At 44.5% G+C, this 19,168-nt stretch overlaps 1 long non-coding RNA gene across 4 annotated transcripts; it reads right to left on the bottom strand.

The window, feature by feature from the left end:
• Positions 1-3,314: 3,314 nt before the first annotated feature.
• Positions 3,315-19,163, bottom strand: LOC132686573 (uncharacterized). Of its 4 annotated transcripts, none has more exons than XR_009613765.2 (6): positions 19,076-19,163; positions 13,641-13,872; positions 9,470-9,593; positions 6,574-6,736; positions 5,506-5,638; positions 3,315-3,584 (listed from the first exon to the last, which is right to left on the bottom strand). It is a non-coding gene; the product is annotated as an uncharacterized LOC132686573 (long non-coding RNA). The 4 variants fall into 4 exon arrangements; XR_009613769.3 differs by lacking the exon at positions 19,076-19,163 and adding an exon at positions 18,858-19,056; XR_009613766.2 differs by lacking the exon at positions 3,315-3,584 and adding an exon at positions 5,306-5,411.
• Positions 19,164-19,168: the final 5 nt, after the last annotated feature.

Raw genomic sequence — 19,168 nt, 5'->3', positions numbered from 1 at the left:
TGGGACAATATTGAAGAGTCTAATATGCATATATTTGGGATCCCAGAAGAAGGAAACATGGCAGAAAAATATTTGAAGAAATAATGCATTTAAACTTATCTTCATTTATTCCATTTCCAGTGCTCTTCATTTCTTTGTGTAGATCCAAGAGTCTGTCTGGTATCATTTTTATTTTCTTGAGGAAATTCCTTTAACATTTATTGTACTTCTAGGTCTGCTAAAAGTAAATTAGTTCAGTTTTTATTTGTCCAATGAGATTTTTTTATTTCTTCCTAATCTCCAAAAGATATTTTTGCTGGGTATGGAATTCTGGGTTGACATTTTCTTCTTTCAGAAATGTAAGAATTCTACTCCATTGTCTTCTGGCTTGTATACTTTGTGATGAGAAGTCTGCCATAACTTTTATCTAAGTGCAACGTGTCTTTTTTTTCTCAGGGGCCTTCAAGAATATCTCTTGGCTTGAGGTGCCTGGGTAGGTCAGTCAGTAAATCATTCAACTCGGTTTCAGTTCAGGTCATGATCTCACAGTTCATGGGTTTGAGCCCTATATCGGGCTCTGTGCTAAAGCATGGAGCCTCCTTGGGATTCTGTCTCCCTCTCTCTGCCCCTCCCCTGCTTGCTCTTTCTCTCTTTCTCTCTTTCTCTCTCTCTATCTCTCTCTCTCTCTCAAAAATAAATAAACATCTAAAAAAATAATATCTCTTGGCTTTTAACATTTTGAATGATATGTATAGATGTGTTTGTGTTTTGGTATTTATGCTGTTTGGTGTTCTCTGTTGGTGTTCTCTCAGGTTCTTAGATCTGTGGTTTGGTGTTTTAATTTTGGACCTACCTTTGGTTGTTGGGAGGGTGTAATTTTTAAGCTGAGAACTGACAAATGAGTAGGTCTCAGCCAGAAAAAGAATGGTTGAGAAGGGGGTTTCAGAAAAGAAGATTCTGAACAGATGGAAGAAATAGCATGATTAATGGCCTATAGATGAGAGATCCTCACATTAAAAAAAATAAAAGGGTGAATGGGAAGGTATAGCAGATAAGGCTGGAGAGACAGAGGATACATTTTGGAAGACTGTGTAACACACATTAACCATCTATCCTTAGGGTAAACATTGAAGGGTTTTAAGCAGAGGAGTGACATAATCAGATTTAAATTCTTAAATTCCTAATTGTCATCCCACCTACTGACAGGAGAGTATATTTGTGCAAAATGTCTTAGATCCAATGGTCTACACATGTCCTTGGATAGAGTCTCAAGCTATGGGCTTTTCTGTCCCATCTTCCTTTGTTACGTCTTCCATCACCTACCACATACCTCCTAGTCTCCTTGCAAAACTTACCTATACTATGGTCCATTCATTTGAGTCTTGCTAAGTATTTATCAATATCCTCTTTTCTCCATACAGTTATATTATATTTACCAGCCTTCTTTATTATTAGATGTGGCCATGTGCCAGAGTTCTGGCCAATATGAGCAAGAAATAAACTTTTTCCTACATCACCAAGATTTAGGGGTACTTAGTCACAGCATTTAGCCTACTCTGACAAATACATGAAGTAACTATCTAGTTACAAAGAAACTAATGTTTAGATGACTAGTAAATTCCTTGGGTCCATATATTATTTTGTTAAAGTATCATATTTTACATAGAAGGATTAGAACAGATAAGTAAAAGTTTGTGTATTCTGCAACTCACGCAACATTGAGGGCCTCACACTTTACCAGTCTACCTCTAGGAAGCCCCTGACAACACTCCTGGGATTCATGCTTTTAATTAAGCATGGTGTAGAACAACAGAAAGTGCCTTGATTTTATAGCAGGAAAGCCAATATTCCAGTTCCTATGATCCATGTGGCCTCATATAAGTTGCTGACCTCTTTGGTGTCCATGTTTTAATCTGTAAAAGCAGGAATAATACCAGGGTAAAGGATGACACCGACAGGATTAAGCAAGGCCACATCTGTGTGGTAGATTGCTACTTCACTTATATCTACAGCCTTTCCTAGGTGATTCTGCAGCTGCTCTAACAAAAAGAATGGAGCACAGTCCCCCACACCTTGACACCGAGTTCAGCCCTGTGACTTCCTCTGGCCAGTATAGGAGTAAATGAGGCCTCGCAAGTTTCCGCTTGCTCTCTTTTGCCTCTTCTATCACCCTCTCTGCCACGGCAGGACATGTCTGGGGTAGCTTGTTGAAAGCTAGGAGACACCCAAGTCACCTCAGCTTGAGGCCATCCTAGATCAACCGACAGCCAGCCAATGTCCAGCTATGTGAGCAAGCCTAGACAAGACCGCAAAGCTACAGACATGTGAGCAATAAACACTCATCGTATGGCACTGACATTGCAGGGCTCTTTGTTATGTGGCATCATTGTGGCAACAGATAACCAATAGAGTCTGTGAGATTAAGTCCCCACAAACTGTAAAGTACTACACAAATGTAAAGTATTAAAGCTCATGGAAATTATATATATTATATAATTATGCTTATATAATTATATACTATTTAATTATATATTTATATACTTTATATGTATATTTGTATGTTATATAGTGATATATATATTTATATATTATATATAAATATATATCTTTCTGAGCTTTAATAATTATATAATATATATACATTTTATATATGAATCAAACATAATAATAATTTATATTTTTAATATATTTTAGTATATTATATAGTTACATTGTATATAATTTATATGTGTGTGTGTGTGTGTGTGTGTGTGTGTGTAGCCAAGGACTCCATTGGTCTATGAGATATTAGAGCTTATTGAAAAAATTCATTAAGTCCTTATTTAGAGAGTCATGGAATCAAAGTTTGAGTTGGACAGAACCTTGGAGATTGTCTCATCTACCCTTCTACCTGTGTATGGAGACTCTTCTCCATATTGATTCCCTTTCCGGGTACCAACAGATTTGTGTCCTCTAGCCCCTCTATGCTGGGACATCCTTACATCCTTCTCTGTCTCTAGCAATACCTGTGTGGACAACCCAGGAGGCTCTAGGTCCATCCTTCTCACTTGGCCATTCCCCTGTCTTGATGTCTGTGGCTGATGCTCTGGTCATGCTGTGATTTACAATTTTTCCAGATGCCTTCAACATGCAGCCACTTGCCAAAGTAAAAGTTGCTAATGCCGTATCATTGATCACATGTTCCTGCATATTGCATTAATCTTAAAGACCCAGCTTAATGCACACAAGGACACCCTCTCTGAGTATTGAAGGGCTGGTCCACAAAAGCTCATAAAATAGGCATCCTCCGGATTTCCAAAGGAATGGAAAGCCACAAGAATAAATTGGAAGAGAAATCGGGCAAGCTGTTTTTTATTTTCTAAAGGAAGGAAGAAATTATTTAGCCTGATTCAGGGCTCTTTCAGGCACCTCACACATTATTTTCGCTGAACAAATGCTTATTATTCTTCTTAGCAATGAGGTAAGCCGAGATGGACCTTTTCTTCCCTAAAAGGAATCAGGAGTACTTCCAAGTCCCATTTCTGCATCCTAAATGCTATCTTCACCTTAGCAGCCGAAGGATCTTTTTTTCCTCTAACCTAGAATGCAGGAGGCAGAGTGCCTGTCTAGAAAAATGACAAATCAGACATGACATACATACAGACCTATTACTTCTGTCATATTTCTCCTCTTAACTTTTCTCAGCAATTAAGGTTTCCATGAGCTTCCCACTCCTTTTCAAATCCTGCTCGTGAGGCAGTTGTAATTAAATTCCCTTGATTTCCCAGTGCTGCTTCTTTGTAAAATAACTTGATCTTAGAAAAGTTCCCTTTCTAAATTTCCCCGCACACCCTTTCCTGACCTGGACTGTGATGGTGTTTCGAAATCTTTTCCTTTCTTCTGTATCTAAACTTAGGTCAAGCACTGCATCCTCCAGGAAGTCTTCCCTGATGGCCTAACCCAGCTTCATTTGGATGCCCTCTCTCTGGACTCCCATAACCATCTCTATATCCCTCTATCCAATTTACCATGCTGTCTTTTAGTCATCGGTAGGTATCCTTATTGTCTCCCATGCTTGGCCTGCGCACAGAGGACAGGGTCATGCCTCAGTTGCTTTTCATCCAGGGAGCCAGACTTTCCAGTAGAATTCAGAAAGAGAAACACTGACCAGTAGCTGATGTGCCCTCATGGCAACTATTTCGTTCCCCTTGACACTATGCTCCACGTGCTGAGCCTAAATCAAACATTGCCTTTGTTCCTGCCTTGTTAGCGTCACAAAGATAATTTACCTGGGGATGAGCATCATGGAATCTTCTGAAATCATCAAAGTATCAAATAACTTTTTGCTACCTGGTCTGGGGGCAGATTTATACTAAGCACTATGGGGGGTGGGGAGGGGGGTAGATAATAAGGAAAGAAAACTAGGTCTCAGACAATAAGAAATATATTATCTAATTGAAGATTCAAATGTATGCATATAAAACACTAACTTTGCATAAGAGAATATAAGTGCAAATAAATTACATACACATTAACAGTGAGAGGAGAAATTCAGAGAGAGAGAGAGTGCAGGAAAAGGAGGAAAGTTGGAAGGGCTTTTGAGGCAGCTTTGCAAACGATGCTAGGGGCGCCTGGGTAGCTCAGTCAGTGAAACAACCCGGTCTTAATTTCAGCTCAGGTCATGATCTCACGGTTTGTGAGTTCGAGCACCGCGCAGGGTTCTGTGCTGACAGTGAGGAACCTGCTTGGGATTCTCTCTCTCTCAGCCCCTCCCCACGCAACCCCCCCCCCTCAAAATGAACAAACAAATATTAAAAAAAAAAAAAAAAGAAGCTAGACTCAGGTCTTGAAGGAGAGTAGGATCTCAGGAGAGGGGAGAGGATAGGGTGCAGCCTTTGGAAGGAACAACATAAGCAAAGGTTCAGAGGCAGGATCTGTGCAGTCTGTTTAGATTTGGAGAATCACGAGTAGACGTGCGTGGCTTGGATGAAGGCCCTTGATGAGGAATAATGGGAAATTAGGTTCCAAAGCCAGACCATATTATCTTGATTTTCCCCCCAATAAAAAGAACCGCCTAAGTCACCTACTTTTAAAAGGCCCCATCACATCCACGTCCTGAACAGGAAATGTGCACTTAGCAGGGAATGTGCAGTGTTACTATAGCTCAGCCACCGCCAATTACTCTCTTCAAGAGAACCGTGTTAACTCTTGACTAACCAAAGTGTGTTTCTCTGGTCTGTGCTCTCCCTAATTCAACCAACCAGCACATCTTGTACATCCACTGCTTCCTGCTCTCTGTATGAAACTCCCTAAGTCACTCAAAAATGAAGGAGACAGAACTCCTAACTCCAAAGAACGTATTTTCGTCTTATTTTCCTTCTTCCACACTCTCTCTCTGCTACCATTTTTTAGGGGCAGTATCCTTTTAGGGGCTCCATCAGACTCCAGACCTCCTGTAATTAAACACATTTGAAACATGCTGGTAGGTTTGAAAAGAGAGGAAAGAAGAAAGCAAGTCAATAAATAATTTGGGGGTGAAATGCTTACATCTGGAGAGCCTTCCTTAGGATGTTAGGTCTTCAGCTAGCCTCTCCTCTCAGTGGTTAAGAATTGGCTCTATCTGCCAGCAACCTTCTTTTGTATCTCCCTCTGATGAGAAATAAGAGATCTCTCTTCTTGTCTAAACGAGGAGAGGAAATCGTGGCCACGCCAAGATAACACAGTCCAACTCACCCTTCTGAGTCTGACTTTGACCAGCCCCCAGGCCAGCTCCAAAACAGCACAGCATGGCTGGAAAACCCTCCCTCTCAACATGCCAGGCCATGTGTCTCCTATCATTCAAATAATTCCTGAAATCCCAACCGCTCTGTGGTCCTTCAGGACCCCAGAGACAAATAACTGTTTCCCCTCATCACACACTACTCATGAAAGGCTTTGGCCACTTTCCCTGATGGATCAGCACCCCCACCCCCATATAGAATGAATTCTCCTTTGCTCCGTACCCATAAACATATGGGCCCTTGAATCATACTTATTATAAACAGCCTACGTTTGAACTCCTCTGTGGCACCCTACAACCTCTCTGTGGGTCCAGTAGTCTTGGGTTTGTTGGGATCTTCGGAGCCAGCCCTGTCAGTGTTGTTTTCATAAGTGGACTGGAACAAGACCAGACCAAACAAGCATTCACACATGATTTTCTCACTTAAAAACAACTGCAAAAACCAACACTCCTATGGCATTTATAAAATGCTTTCGTATCCATGACCTGTTTTCTTCTTCAACCTAACCCTGCAAAGTAGGATTTCCTTTACCCTCTATGAATAAAGAAATGGATGTTAAAACAGGTTAAGTAACTTGCCTTTGGTCAATAAGTGGGGCCCAGAAAACTATTTGAAATGAGCTCCTTCTAGATTCTTCACCTGACACCATAAAACAAAATAAATATTGGACAGATTAAAGACTTAACAAATAAAACTATGAACAAAAGGGGAAAAAATGAAGATTTTGCCTGATCTCTGGATGAAGAAAGATTTTTTTAGGCATAAAAACACTGGAAGAAATCAAAAAAGGAAACATTAGATTAGTCTACACAAAAATGTAAACCTTTGGGGGCACCTGGGTGGTTCAGTCGGTTGAGCATCCTACTCTCGATTTCGGCTCAAGTCGTGATCCTGGGGTCCTGGGATTGAGCCCTGCATCAGGCTTTGCACCGGGTGTGGATCCTGCTTGAGATTCTCTCTTCCCCTCCCTTTGCCCCTCCCTCACTCACTCTCGCTCTCTAAAAAAAGAATAGTAATAATAATAATCATAAATATTTTTTAAAAATGTAAAACTTTTATATGTCCCAAAGCCAAATAAAAAGCCAATAGCCATCTGAGGGGAAACTGTCTGAACACTAGATAGGCTCCTATGAAGCAGCCTTGCTCAGTCACCATCTGGGGCCAGCTCTAGAAAACTAGGACTTTGGTTCAAAAGCTGAGGCCAGTTCCGGAGCAGCTCACCAGCTCTCTAGCGAAGGGACATTCGAGTGGCACATATCACAATCCGCACAGAAAAAAAGCCTGGAAACTCATCAAAAGGTTAGTAGTGCCTATGGAATTATGCATTACTTTACTTTCTTCTTCATACTTTTCTGTACTTTCCATGTTTTTGCAAAACATATCATAATTGGGGGGGGAAAGGTTTTATACTCAGAAAAAACAGAGTTTTATTTTAAAATGAGGATTATCAAAGGATTTCTGTTTTCCCTAATCGTTCTCAGTCTTATCACCACTCATCTTCTGAGAGTGATGTCTCTAATATATTCGTAGTTTGCTGAGAAACATCTGAGTGAGGACATTATTTTCAGAACAAAATAAAGCTTGAAATTACATGTATCCACACAGAACACTGTTTTTGGTTTGCTCTCTGAAGCCTTTGCTTCCTTGAAGGTTTATGAAAAACTTTCTGGGGTGGGGGATGCTCCCGGGTGGCTCAGTTAGTTAAGCCCCCGACTCTTGATTTTGGCTCAGGTCGTGATCTCACAGTTCATGAGTTCATCCCCTCATCGGGCTCCGCACTGACCGCATGGAGCCTGCTTGGGACTCTTTCTCTCCCTCTGTCTCTCCCCAACTTGCACTCTCTCTCACACACACAAAATAAATAAGTGAGCTTTAAAAAAATTGTTTTGCTGATTTGCTTCTCCTAACAACTGCATTGGAAGGAAGAAGGAGAAGCAGGTGGGAGGAAGGGAGTTCCCACGTAGCATCTGCACCAGGCAGGGTGGGACAGGGGGTTTACACCACCACGCCACCTGTGACAAGTGTTTTTTGTCATGTGGGGATGTCAAGGTTCAGAGTCAAGTACTGTAAGAGCTGGAGACAGGATTCACTCCAGGTCAGCTTGGCCCCAAATCTTTGCTCATTCATTTACACCTCGTGGCCTCCAATCAAGAGCTATGTTCACATCGTGCAGCTCAGCCAATTTGGGGGAGTTGACCACTGGAGCTCAGCCAATTTGGGGGGGTTGACCACTGGAGCTCAGCCAATTTTGGGGAGTTGACCACTGGAAGTGCCTGGGCACACAACAGGCAGTTCTGCCAAGCATGGACTGAGAGTCAAGAGATTGTGTCCTAACCTCAGCTGTGTCCAAAGGGCCACGTGACCTTGGACAAGTTTGCTTTCTCGCCCACAGAAGCAGTGGCTGGGACTGGCGGTTTCAAAAGGGCTTTCCTTCTCTTAAACTCTGACTCCCTAATAGTCATTTATACGTGTGAAAATGGTGCTCTCCACAAGCCAGTGCTGTTCATTCTGCTTCAAGGGCACAATTCTCTAAACAGGTCCCTATGATGGCCTTATCCAGGACCACTGCCAAGCTCGTTCACTATGGCACTGTTTACCCACAGAAAACTGGTAATAATCTAAACATCAATGGAGAGAGAACTAAAATAAGCTATGGCACGGGGGCACCTGCGTGGCTCAGTCGGTTAAGCGTCCAACTTCAACTCAGGTCCTGATCTCATGGGTCTTGAGTTTGAGCGTGCATCAGGCTCTGTGTTGTCAGCAAGGGGCCCAACTGTTCCCTTCTCTCTGCCCCTCCCCTACTCTCTCTCTCTCTCTCAAAAATAAACATTAAAACATGAACGTGCACACGCATGCACACACACACACACTCTCTGGAGCTTTTATATGGGGCACCACAGAAAAGGCTGGGTCACATAATTCATTCCTTGAAAAAATCTCTATAACATCCTAACACATACAATTAACTGACCATGTAATGCCATCAACTTAACTTCCTCCAACAAGAGTAATGCAGGACCTACTATAAGCTAGATAGTATATGAATCTCCACATTCATATAAGGCATTCTACATATTCATTTAATGAATTGGTCCCTGGGCCCCAAGGTGTTCTCAGTCTGGGGGGGGGGGGGGAATGCATAATTATGGTACATTTTAATGAGAATTGTCATACAGTTACAAAGTCCAAGAAAGCCTAGGGTAATTCTGTCTGGAGGAATCTAAAGAGGCCCAGCATTTAACCTGGATGTGGAATTTGAAGTGGGTACCTACAGAGTGAGCGGGACCTCGTAAAGTCACAAGAGGACAAGACAGAGGACCCAAAGGGTATATAATATAGAGAGAACTGGCACACTGCAGGGGCCAGAGGGGGCCAGTAGGCACCTATGAGGCTAGGGAGTAGCAAATGAGCTGGGGAAAGGAGGCTGGGTCAGGCCCTGAGGGTCGGGAACACCATCTGTACACAGGACAATGGTGAGCCATTAGAAGTTTCCGCGCAGAGGAGCAGAGCAATTAGAAGGCTTTCCTGACAAAGACAGATCACTCTGGAGGCTGTGTGGCCAGCAGATTAATAGGTATCTGGGTCTGGGTAGATTTAATGGCCCTGAATATTTAACTAAGTGAGTTTCCTAAACACGAAAAGTATGATACATTTTAATGCGTTTCTGTCTCTCTCTCTATGGCAACTAATCTTAATTATCTTAGAAATCTGAGTTCAAGAAGGTATCTCACCTGTTTATCTTCAAAGGGAACAAGTCAAGGGTTTACTCTGAGTATTAAATGTGCATCTTTATAGGTTTAAGTCTTAATTAAATAGCAGTGGGATCCATACGCAGGTTACTGAAAGTGTAAATACCTGGAAAGAAGGGGGGAAAAATATTTGAAATTTGTCATGTTGAAGTATTGTTATTAAAAGAACAGAAAACTGTTAAAAACCAACTCATTGTACCCTGCTGTCTGTTCAGGCTGCTGTAACAAAATGCCACAGCCTGGGCGTCTTGTAAATGACAGAAATTTATTTCTCACAGTTCTGGGAGCTGGAAGTCCAAGGTCAAGGTGCTGGCATGACTGAGCGAGGGCCCTTTCCTGGGTCTCCAACTTCTTGTGTCCTCACAGGGCAGAAGGGGTTGGGAGCTCTCTGGGGTCCTCCGTTATGAGGCATTAATCACATTCATGAGGCTTTATCTTCACAACCTAACCTCCCCCCAGAGGCCTCACCTCCTAATACCATCACACTGGCCTTTAAGATTCAACCATAGCACCTGGGTTCCATTTACTGCATGTAAATTCATACGTTCAATTACGAAAAAAGTCTGTGGAGGAAATAGGATCCAGTCTACACCCTTGTCCCTCCACACCTGCTACCTCCCACCCCCTCCCCATCCCCGTCACATATACGGGCAACACCCAACACCAGCACTGTAACCCAGTTCTGCCATTGTGGTTTAGCTGACTCCAAAACTTTAAAGAAAGTCAGCCCTAAAGCACTAAAATTGGGGTAACCACTCAGGACAGCAGGACAAGTAGAAAAGGAAGCAATCTCAGTAGAGTCAAAACCAGGGGTGGACCCTGCACCATACATATTAGCATAAGCAGTAAGTTGGGCATGTATTCGTTCAGAAACCAGAGAGCACCCAGTATATGCCCAGCGCTGGCCCAGGCGCTGGGACTGGTGAGAAATCAGAAACAGCCCTTTTCCTCAAGAAAACTCTGTCTCTTTTGATGCTTCCTGCAACTCTCTAACTGCTTAAGTTGTTCGGGGGAGGAAACTGAGGTTCAGAGATGCTAATGCACTTCTCAAGACCAGGATGCCACGTGGGGGGATTGAGAATGAGGCAGGAAGACTGGGTGAGAGTTGAGCACTGAGTCACTGACAGAGCACAAGCGCAGGAGAGCACCTGTTGTAAAAGAAGTCCCCAAGTCTAGGGGCCAAATTTACACACAGGGACCCCAGATGAGGGGGCAGACCGCTGCCTAGGCAGGAAGCATTGCAAACTATTATGCGCCCCCTAAGACCATGTTAGCTTTAAAAGCGTGTGCACATGGGTGCATACACACACATGGACCAACTTCCTAACTCCAGTCAAGATATCCAGGGGCACCTGGGTGGCTCAGTCGGTTAAGCATCCGACTTCAGTTCGGGTCACGATCTCGCGATCCGTGAGTTCGAGCCCCGCGTCAGGCTCTGGGCTGATGGCTCAGAGCCTGGAGCCTGCTTCTGATTCTGTGTCTCCCTCTCTCTCTCTGCCCCTCCCCGTTCATGCTCTGTCTCTCTCTGTCCCAAAAATAAAAAAATAAACGTTAAAAAAAAATTTTTTTTAAAGATATCCAGTCAAGGCAGCTTATAGAGTGCACTGCTGGAGGCACACAGACCTGGGTTCAAATCCCAGCTCTTCTGCTCAACAACGCGTCAAGCTACTTAACCTTGCCCTGTGTTACTAAGCCTTATCTCAGGGGGCTGCAGTGGGGAGGGGGAATTCTAGAAGAAATGATGCATGGAATGTGCTTAGCAGAGTGCCTGGCATTCAGTGCCAATCAGGAAAAGTGAACTGTGACACTTCCCACTCAAGAAGACCTAAAGCAAAAATGTGATCTGTTCTCACAAACGGGTTCCTTCTGCACCTGGTCTCTCTACCTGCATGACTCCTACCCACTGGCCGAAACCGGACACCGCTCTCTCTTCCACTTGTCACACGGCCGCCCTTCCCCCTTTCTCCGCCATCTTGACCATCACAGCTAGCACTTCCGGTGTGATTCTACGTTCAAAGATACTAAGCCAAGCACTTTACAAGATCTTTAATTGGGCAGCGAAACCCTCACGAGGAAGGTACTATCATTATCTCTGCTTTGCATCTGGGGAAACTGAGACTTGAGTTAAGAAACTTGCCCAAGATCAGAGTGCCTGGGTGGCTCAATCAGTTAAGTGACCAACTTCGGCTCATGATCTGACGGTTTATGAGTTCGAGCCCTGGGTCGGGCTCTGTGCTAACAGCTCAGAGCCTGGAACCCACCTTGGATTCTGTGTCTCCCTCTCTCTCTGCTCCTCCCCTGCTCACACTCTGTCTCTCTCTCTCTCCTTCAAAAATAAACAAACATTCAAAAAAAGTTTAAAAAAAAGAAAGAAAGAAACTTGCCCAAGATCACACAGCTATTTTGTGAGAGAGATCACATTTTATAGACCGTTTATTCCAAAGCCCAAACGCTGAACTATTACACTGTGTTGCCTCCCAACGAACCAGTCACTACCTTAGCCTGGTGTATTCTCCCTGCGGCTTCCTGTCACTGTACTGCAACCACATCCTGCTCTACTCAAGCCCAGAGGGCTCTGTGGGTTTTCGGAAAGTGGTATGGACCACTGAATTCCCCATCAGCCTCAGAATGCCAGGCTGATGGGGAATACGACCAACACAGTGTCTCTGAGTCTGAGAAAGGGTGTTGCTCAGCTGGGAGCCACCCTGGCGGGGAGGGTGGGCAAGCGGCATGGAGGCCGAGGAGGAAGGCAGTCCATGAGTCTAGGTGTGAGGTACACAGGGCCTGAGGCGAGGGGTGGGGGTGGGAATGAAAAGGCTGCATGCGACAGACATTACCTCACCAGGCACAAATACTCCCAAGGCTGGAGCTTTAATAATTCTGTTACTAGGGCAACAGCAAAAGAATCTATCTCGGAGAGAACCCAGCGCGGCCCGTTTTTACACAGAAGCATGGCGGCTGTAAGCTGTGTTCTCTCTGAGATAGGGGTGAAGGCGAGTGGCCAGATGACACAGCAAGCCGCATGCACCAGGATTTTCCCTGAGGTTTTTCTAACCTTTCCATCCTTCCTAGTTTGGGAAGTGGAGAGACATTTATCCAAAGCAAGCTCTCCAGGAAGGTAGACGGCGTGATCCATGAAACAGGGGCTATTTGAGCCCCATGACAGGTTAGTGAGCCTGCCTCTGATACTTGGACACTTGGGGTCTGGTGGAGAAGGGCTCAGGTTGAGAGTCAGCCTGGAGACAGAAGCGAAAGCATTTATCACAACGTTAACCAGTCGCTCAGCTACCTGCCTTCCCCTTGCTTGGCACCACTGGGACTCTGGCCAGGCCTTAAGGGTGTCTTCTTCAGTCTGTCCAGGAAGTAAAGAGCTGGGAAGACCCTCCTGGGGGAGTGAGTTCATGGGCTCTGATCAGAAATACAGATGCTCCTTGTAAGACCCACGGTAGAGTAAGCTTTCTTCCCAGGAGCTCCGTGGTCCTCCCCCCATTGTCCTTCTGGGAGTATGGCAATGACACACCCACATGACTCCATTGACCTCTGACAGCAGCCCTTCCAAAAACCCAAAAGCCCCAGCACCTGGGTGGCTCAGTCAGTTGAGCGTCGGACTTCAGCTCAGGTCACGACCTCACAGTTCATAAGTTCAAGCCCCGCATTGGGTTCACCGCTGTCAGCACAGAGCCCACTTCGGATCCTCTGTCCCCCCTCTCTCTCTGCCCTTCCCCGGCGTGTGCTCTCTCAAAAATAAATAAAACATTAACAAAAAACAAAAAACAAAAAACAGCCTTTCAAAGATGCTGGGAAAACTCTGAGACCTTCTTACCTGCCTCCCTCAGGATTCATGCTCTCCTTTTCAATTTCTATGCCAAATGCCAACTTGGCCCCTCTATGTAACACCCTGTGGGGACACCCTTCACCTTGCCCATGGCATTTGTCTCTACCTCCCACATGACATATTTTCTTGAAAATCTGTGTGCGAGGAATGCTGAAGGAGAGACAGGACCCAATTTCCCTCAGTCCTCCTCCTAACCGCCCAGAGCCTCTGTGAAGTACAGATTCCCCCCGAGAGACCACCAAAGGCTTCCACTACTTTAGAATTTCAGTATCAAAGGTTGTTCTGAAGGCCAGGAAGGAGGTGGGTAGCCATGCCCACCTGGATTATGGAGAGATTTCCACGATAGTGGTTCTGCCCCTTCTGGGGCTCTGATAAAGTATGAAATGCCCAGTGGTCTGCCCAATGGATACAGCATGTTGCAGATGGCCTTGGAAGGAATTCCTCATTACAGAAATATGGGTCACCTCAGGCATCGACGAGTCAACGGTTGCTGGCTTTGCCATTCATTCTTTGAGCTTAGGAAAGTTGTTTTTCTATTCAGCTTCCTTGCCTGCAAAAGGAAGAAAATTATACAAAACAATCTCAAAGGTTAATGTAAGTCTTTAAAGCTGAAAAGGTTGTAAGCCTTCTGAAAGACAAGGAACCCCAAAGTGTAAATAGATCACATAACCACAGTGGTTTGAGCTGGTCTGGAGTTAATGTACCATTTAGTGCCTCGGAGGGGCACTTTTATAGTACATTTATTCCATGGAGCCTGTAAAAACAATAATGAGCATTTTGAGGCATTTGCATAAGTGGTGGTGGTCTGGCTTAGTAACTAAGAGCGTGCACTCAGGAATAAAACTTTTTGGACCCAATCCTGCCTTCATCACTCATCAGCTCTGTAGCCTTGGACAAATGGCCCCTCTTAGAGCTTCTTTTTCTTCATGGGTCATGCCACATGACTCGCTGCATTGCTGTGAGAATCACATACCTGACAGGGTGAATAGTAAAGGGTAGTTGGTATGTTATATTAAATGATACTCAATCTTTATAGCAATCCTGGAGAAGCATTATTTGGCACCCCTATTGTATCAAAAAGAAACATGTCCATAGAAGCTGAAGTGTTTGCCTGGAGTCACTCGGCAAGGAGTTTCTCCTTCCGAAGCTCATACCACAACACAGGTGTCTCTCCCATGGTCTCTCCCAAATCAATGGGCTCAGACAAAGTCGCAGTGCGGGTTTCAGGCATAATGACTACTACACCTATAAGCCTAGCCTTGGGCGTTAGTTAGTATATAAGTCTGTTATAAGCTGAGAAGGTGATCCAATCCCCCCAAAACGGTATGCAATTTCAAGGCTTCCCTTAGATTCCTCTAGATAATAAATACCACAGAAATGTATAATGTAGGGGGAGCCTGAAAATAAAGACATCCCTGGGGAACACAGCAATTGGAGTGATTTCCTCTGGCCTACACTCTTGTAAAGGTCCAATCTCCTGAGCAGGGACTCAGGCAACCTGAAGGAGAAAGACAAAAATAGTTCATACCAGGTGGTACTAAAAACAGACCCAAGGCTCACAGCTAGCTAGCTAGATAGCTAATAGATAAATCATAGATAGATAGATAGATAGATAGATAGACAACAGATAGATAAATAGATACAATAGATAGGTAGATAGGTAGGTAGGTAGATAGACAGCTATGATAGATATAGATAATAGATAAATGATAGATGATAGGTATAGATAGATAACAAATCAATTATAGATAGATAGATATAGATAACAGATAAATTATAGACAGACAGATGACAGATAGAGGAGAGATAGATAGATATGATAGGTAGATAGGTAGGTAGATACATAGATATGATAGATATAGATAGATAATAGATAAGATAGATGATAGATATAGATAGATAACAGATAAATTATAGATAGATATAAATGATAGATGATATAGATAGATAATAGATAGATAGATAGATAGATAGATAGATAGATAGATAGATAGATAGATATAGATGATAGGTGGATGGATGGATAGATAGATATAGAGATGATACATGAATAGATGACAGATAAAGATATAGATGATAGATGATAGATAGATAGATAGATAGATAGATAGATAGATAGATATGACAGGTAGATGGATAGATGGATGGGTGCATGGATGGATGGATGGATATGGAGATGACATATGAATAGATGACAGATAAAGATATAGATGATAGATATGATAGATGATAGATGGATGGATAGATAGGTAGAGATAAATCTATCTATAGGTAGACAGAAAGACAGACATATTTGGCCCTTAGGCCCCACCTTCCTGGCATATATTAGGACTTCTTTTCTCTTCCAGGCTGTCTTTCCTGTTCATCATAAATCTGTTTTCCGTGGGACTTGCCCCCAGCCCCATACCTGCCTCGACGGCCCTGCTGAATAGGACACAAGCGTTATCAGAAGTCTGGAGTGACCTGGATGCCATAAGCAGCTTTGACATCAAAGTCCTTAGCATTCTGCATTCGTTAGACCTGCACCCACTGAATTCCTGGCCCAGGAAGCAGAACAGAGAACTGACTTCTACGCCGCTAGGTTGCTAACCCTGTGGAGAGTCCTGAGTTGAACACATGAGCAGTCTTAACTGAAATAAGATGGCACCGGCATTTCTTTCTATTTTTCTCCTGAGCAAATACAAGTATGCGGAAATTATATTGCCCCCGGCCCTTGCTCCCGGGCGTCGGATGGAACAGGCACTGACTAACATTTACAAACTGTTTACCCTGTGCCGGGCACCGTGCAGTCGCTAGAATCTGTCCTGGTGCTCGGGTCTTAAGGCTTCAAGCATCTGTCCTTCCCCTGCACAGACTGGCTCTTGATGGAACCTTACACTTGGGCGGGTGCTCAGAGAGCATCCCGCCTTGTTCTATAGAAAGGAAACCAAGGCCCTGGGAGGGGGTGGAAATCAAGGGTCCTGGCTGTATCCACTTTGCTCTATCCTCCCCCACCCTTGCCTTTTTATAACATCAAAGACTGTGCCCACCTGTCTTTTGGATCATGAGAGTCTGTTGGGAGGCACACTGGCACTCGAGAGGGATCGGTAAGCGGGAGGCTGTCTCTGTCAGATACAGCTAAAAATAGGAGCCGGCCCGAGAGCAGCCTCAGCTAGTGAGTGTGCACTGAGACCAGGTGCTCCTCACCGAGTTCACCTGATACCCACCAGTGCTACTGGAAGGACAGCCACCCCGGCCACCTCAGGGGCAGAGGTGGGCTCAGCAAACAGCTGTATACACTAAGGGCAACCCAGCTGCTTCTGAAGCTGGGGCAAGCAGATTCTATTTCTGCAGCCATCTGACCACGTGGGGCCACAGGGGGTCATCAGAAGGAACAGGAAGGCTCTTCTCTTGGCCCTCCCCTAGTGGCTCCCTGTGGGGCCTGAAATCTTCCCATGATGTAGGAATTCAGCAGTCCTAAGGAGAGTTGGAAATTCTCTCGTCCACCTCCCTCAATATACAGATGAGAAAAATAAAGCACGGAGACATTAAGCAACTCTGCCAAGGGCAAACAGCCTAGTCCAGAACTTCCCAGAGCAGGATCCCTGAAATAAGAGTCTCGTAGATGTTCCTTGAAGAGAAATTGTCTTAAAGGCTCTGAGATCAGGTAGTTGGGAAAGGCCGCATTCTCTATTCTTTGTCTCGTACACTCATTCTCTATCTAACAAATATTTACTCAGTCTCAAAACGAGGACCACGTTTGAGGGATCTGGTCTAACCTGGCAGAGCTGGAACCAGCCTACGGGCGTGCAGACTTCAGGACCACAAAGCACACAGCTACCCCAGGCCAAGGACTATTACTCGATTTAACCATTCATGAGGCTTTGCTAAAATGGCAATGCTCCGGAGAGAGAGAAAGACATAACTGACTGGCGTCCCTGATAACTTTTAATGCACTTTGTTTGTCCGAGGCTTTTCCAAGTGAGAGCACTTGCAATCATATGGCCAAACAACAAAACCTGAGCCAGAGGCTGCTGCCTTGAGAAAGTGCATCCACATGCGGCGGCTAGAAATCAAATGCGTAAACCTGGACACGCTAGCTCCCCTGAAAGGAAGAGTCAGAAAGAAGGAGAGAGGCCGAAAAGTCACTCCACAAGCTTTGGCAAACCAGGCAGCCATCATCTCTCCCCAAAAGGAAATGGATGGGGGCACCTGGGTGGCTCAGTCAGTTAAGCAGCCAACTCTGGATTTCAGCTCAGGTCATGATCTCATGGTTCATGAGTTCAAGCCCTGCTTTGGGCTCTGTGCTGACCCTGTGGAGCCTGCTTGGGATTCTCTGTCTCCCTCTCTCTCTGCCCCTCCCCCACTCATGCCCTCTCTCTCTCCCTCTCTCTCTAAAAATAAATGAATATGCTTAAAAAAAAAAAAAAAAGGCAAACCCAGCCCACTGGGAAGGAATGTGGCATTCCTACCACACCCCCTCCAAACCACACCCTCAACTTGTCTTGGCCCCCAGGGGAAGCCATCGCCCCAGAAATTAATTCTTCCCCATATATAGCCTTCACAGGCGAAATTCCTCTCCCGGGCAATCATGTAAGGTCTAGCAAGGAACTTTTTTTTTTTTTTTTAATTATAAGGAAAGGGTGGCTCCCCCATCAATAAAATCCTGCTTCAATTACTTCAACCATCCTTTGGGTCATTATTTTAAGTGTTTGAAATTTCTACTTAAATAAGGTCACTTTCAATTTGGTAAACACTCCTAAGTCATCATCTTAATTCACGGCCAGTCACCCTAGGAATGCTGAGTAAGTAAACATAATCAAGCATTAGCTAACCAGCCACAAATCCACTTGAGTTTATTAATTTCTCTCTTGGCAGAGAAACACGAAAAGGGACCAAACCATCAGAGACATTCACGCATCATTCATTCAATAAATATTTATTACACACCAGGTGCCAGGCACTATGCTAAGCTAAATATAAGTGGCATTATTTTATGAATATTCACAGCTAGGTTACCTATGAAATCCTATTTTCCCCCAAAACATAAATTTTCATTCCTGAGGTGCTTTTTCTTCATTTCTGCCCAATATGCCTTCCTCCGTGGAGTAGATGATGCGTCGCAACTCTTCAGCTTCCAGATCCTCTATCCCTCCCTCCAAAAGACCCTCTTTCCCATCATCCCTCAAACAGTTAATGACTATAAACTCTCACGAGAAACTCTAGAGAGGCACTCGCTACTTTAAAAGTCCCAGGAGAATAGTAAGGGTAAGAAATAGTTCATATCCTCGCACTCAGATATTTTCTCATACATTTGAGTTTTGTGTTAAGGAGAGTAGCTTATACTTGCTCTAAAGGTTTTTGAAAATACTAACGCACATATATTCCAAATGCAGAAAGGGTTGTACGCACACTAGGAATGCAATCTTAAGAGCACCACCTCATCAGAGGAATTCCCTTCCCTCATTTGAAGGAGGCTCCCCTTTCCTCTCCCACCAAGAACTGGCGCCTGTCCCAATCCGTTCCCCAAGGAAAAGACCCACTCTGAGAACTGACCTTAAACAAGTTACTTTGCTCCTCAGTATAGAAGGGAGCTGTGCTGAACACCGCCAAGGTCCCTCTTAGGTTGGATCCCTAACCTAATCCTCTACTACACCTCCCTGGGAACTGGTACACACACACACACACACACACACACACACACACACACACTGTGAACCGGCCCCCCACCCCCATGCTGCAGGGCCCTGATTCCCCGGGGAAAGCCAGCTTACCGAGATACACAAAACACCCCCACACCACCCAGAAGGAGAGGCGGGACTCTCCCTCCCTCAGCCAGGCAGTCTCCTGAGGCTGCTGACATCACA

The sequence above is a fragment of the Panthera onca genome, chromosome F1, assembly GCF_046562875.1.
Source record: "Panthera onca isolate mPanOnc1 chromosome F1, mPanOnc1 haplotype 2, whole genome shotgun sequence".
Lineage (NCBI taxonomy): Eukaryota > Metazoa > Chordata > Mammalia > Carnivora > Felidae > Panthera > Panthera onca.
The sequence above is the reverse complement of the archived record's forward strand: the minus strand, read 5'-3'. Positions and strand labels throughout refer to the sequence as shown.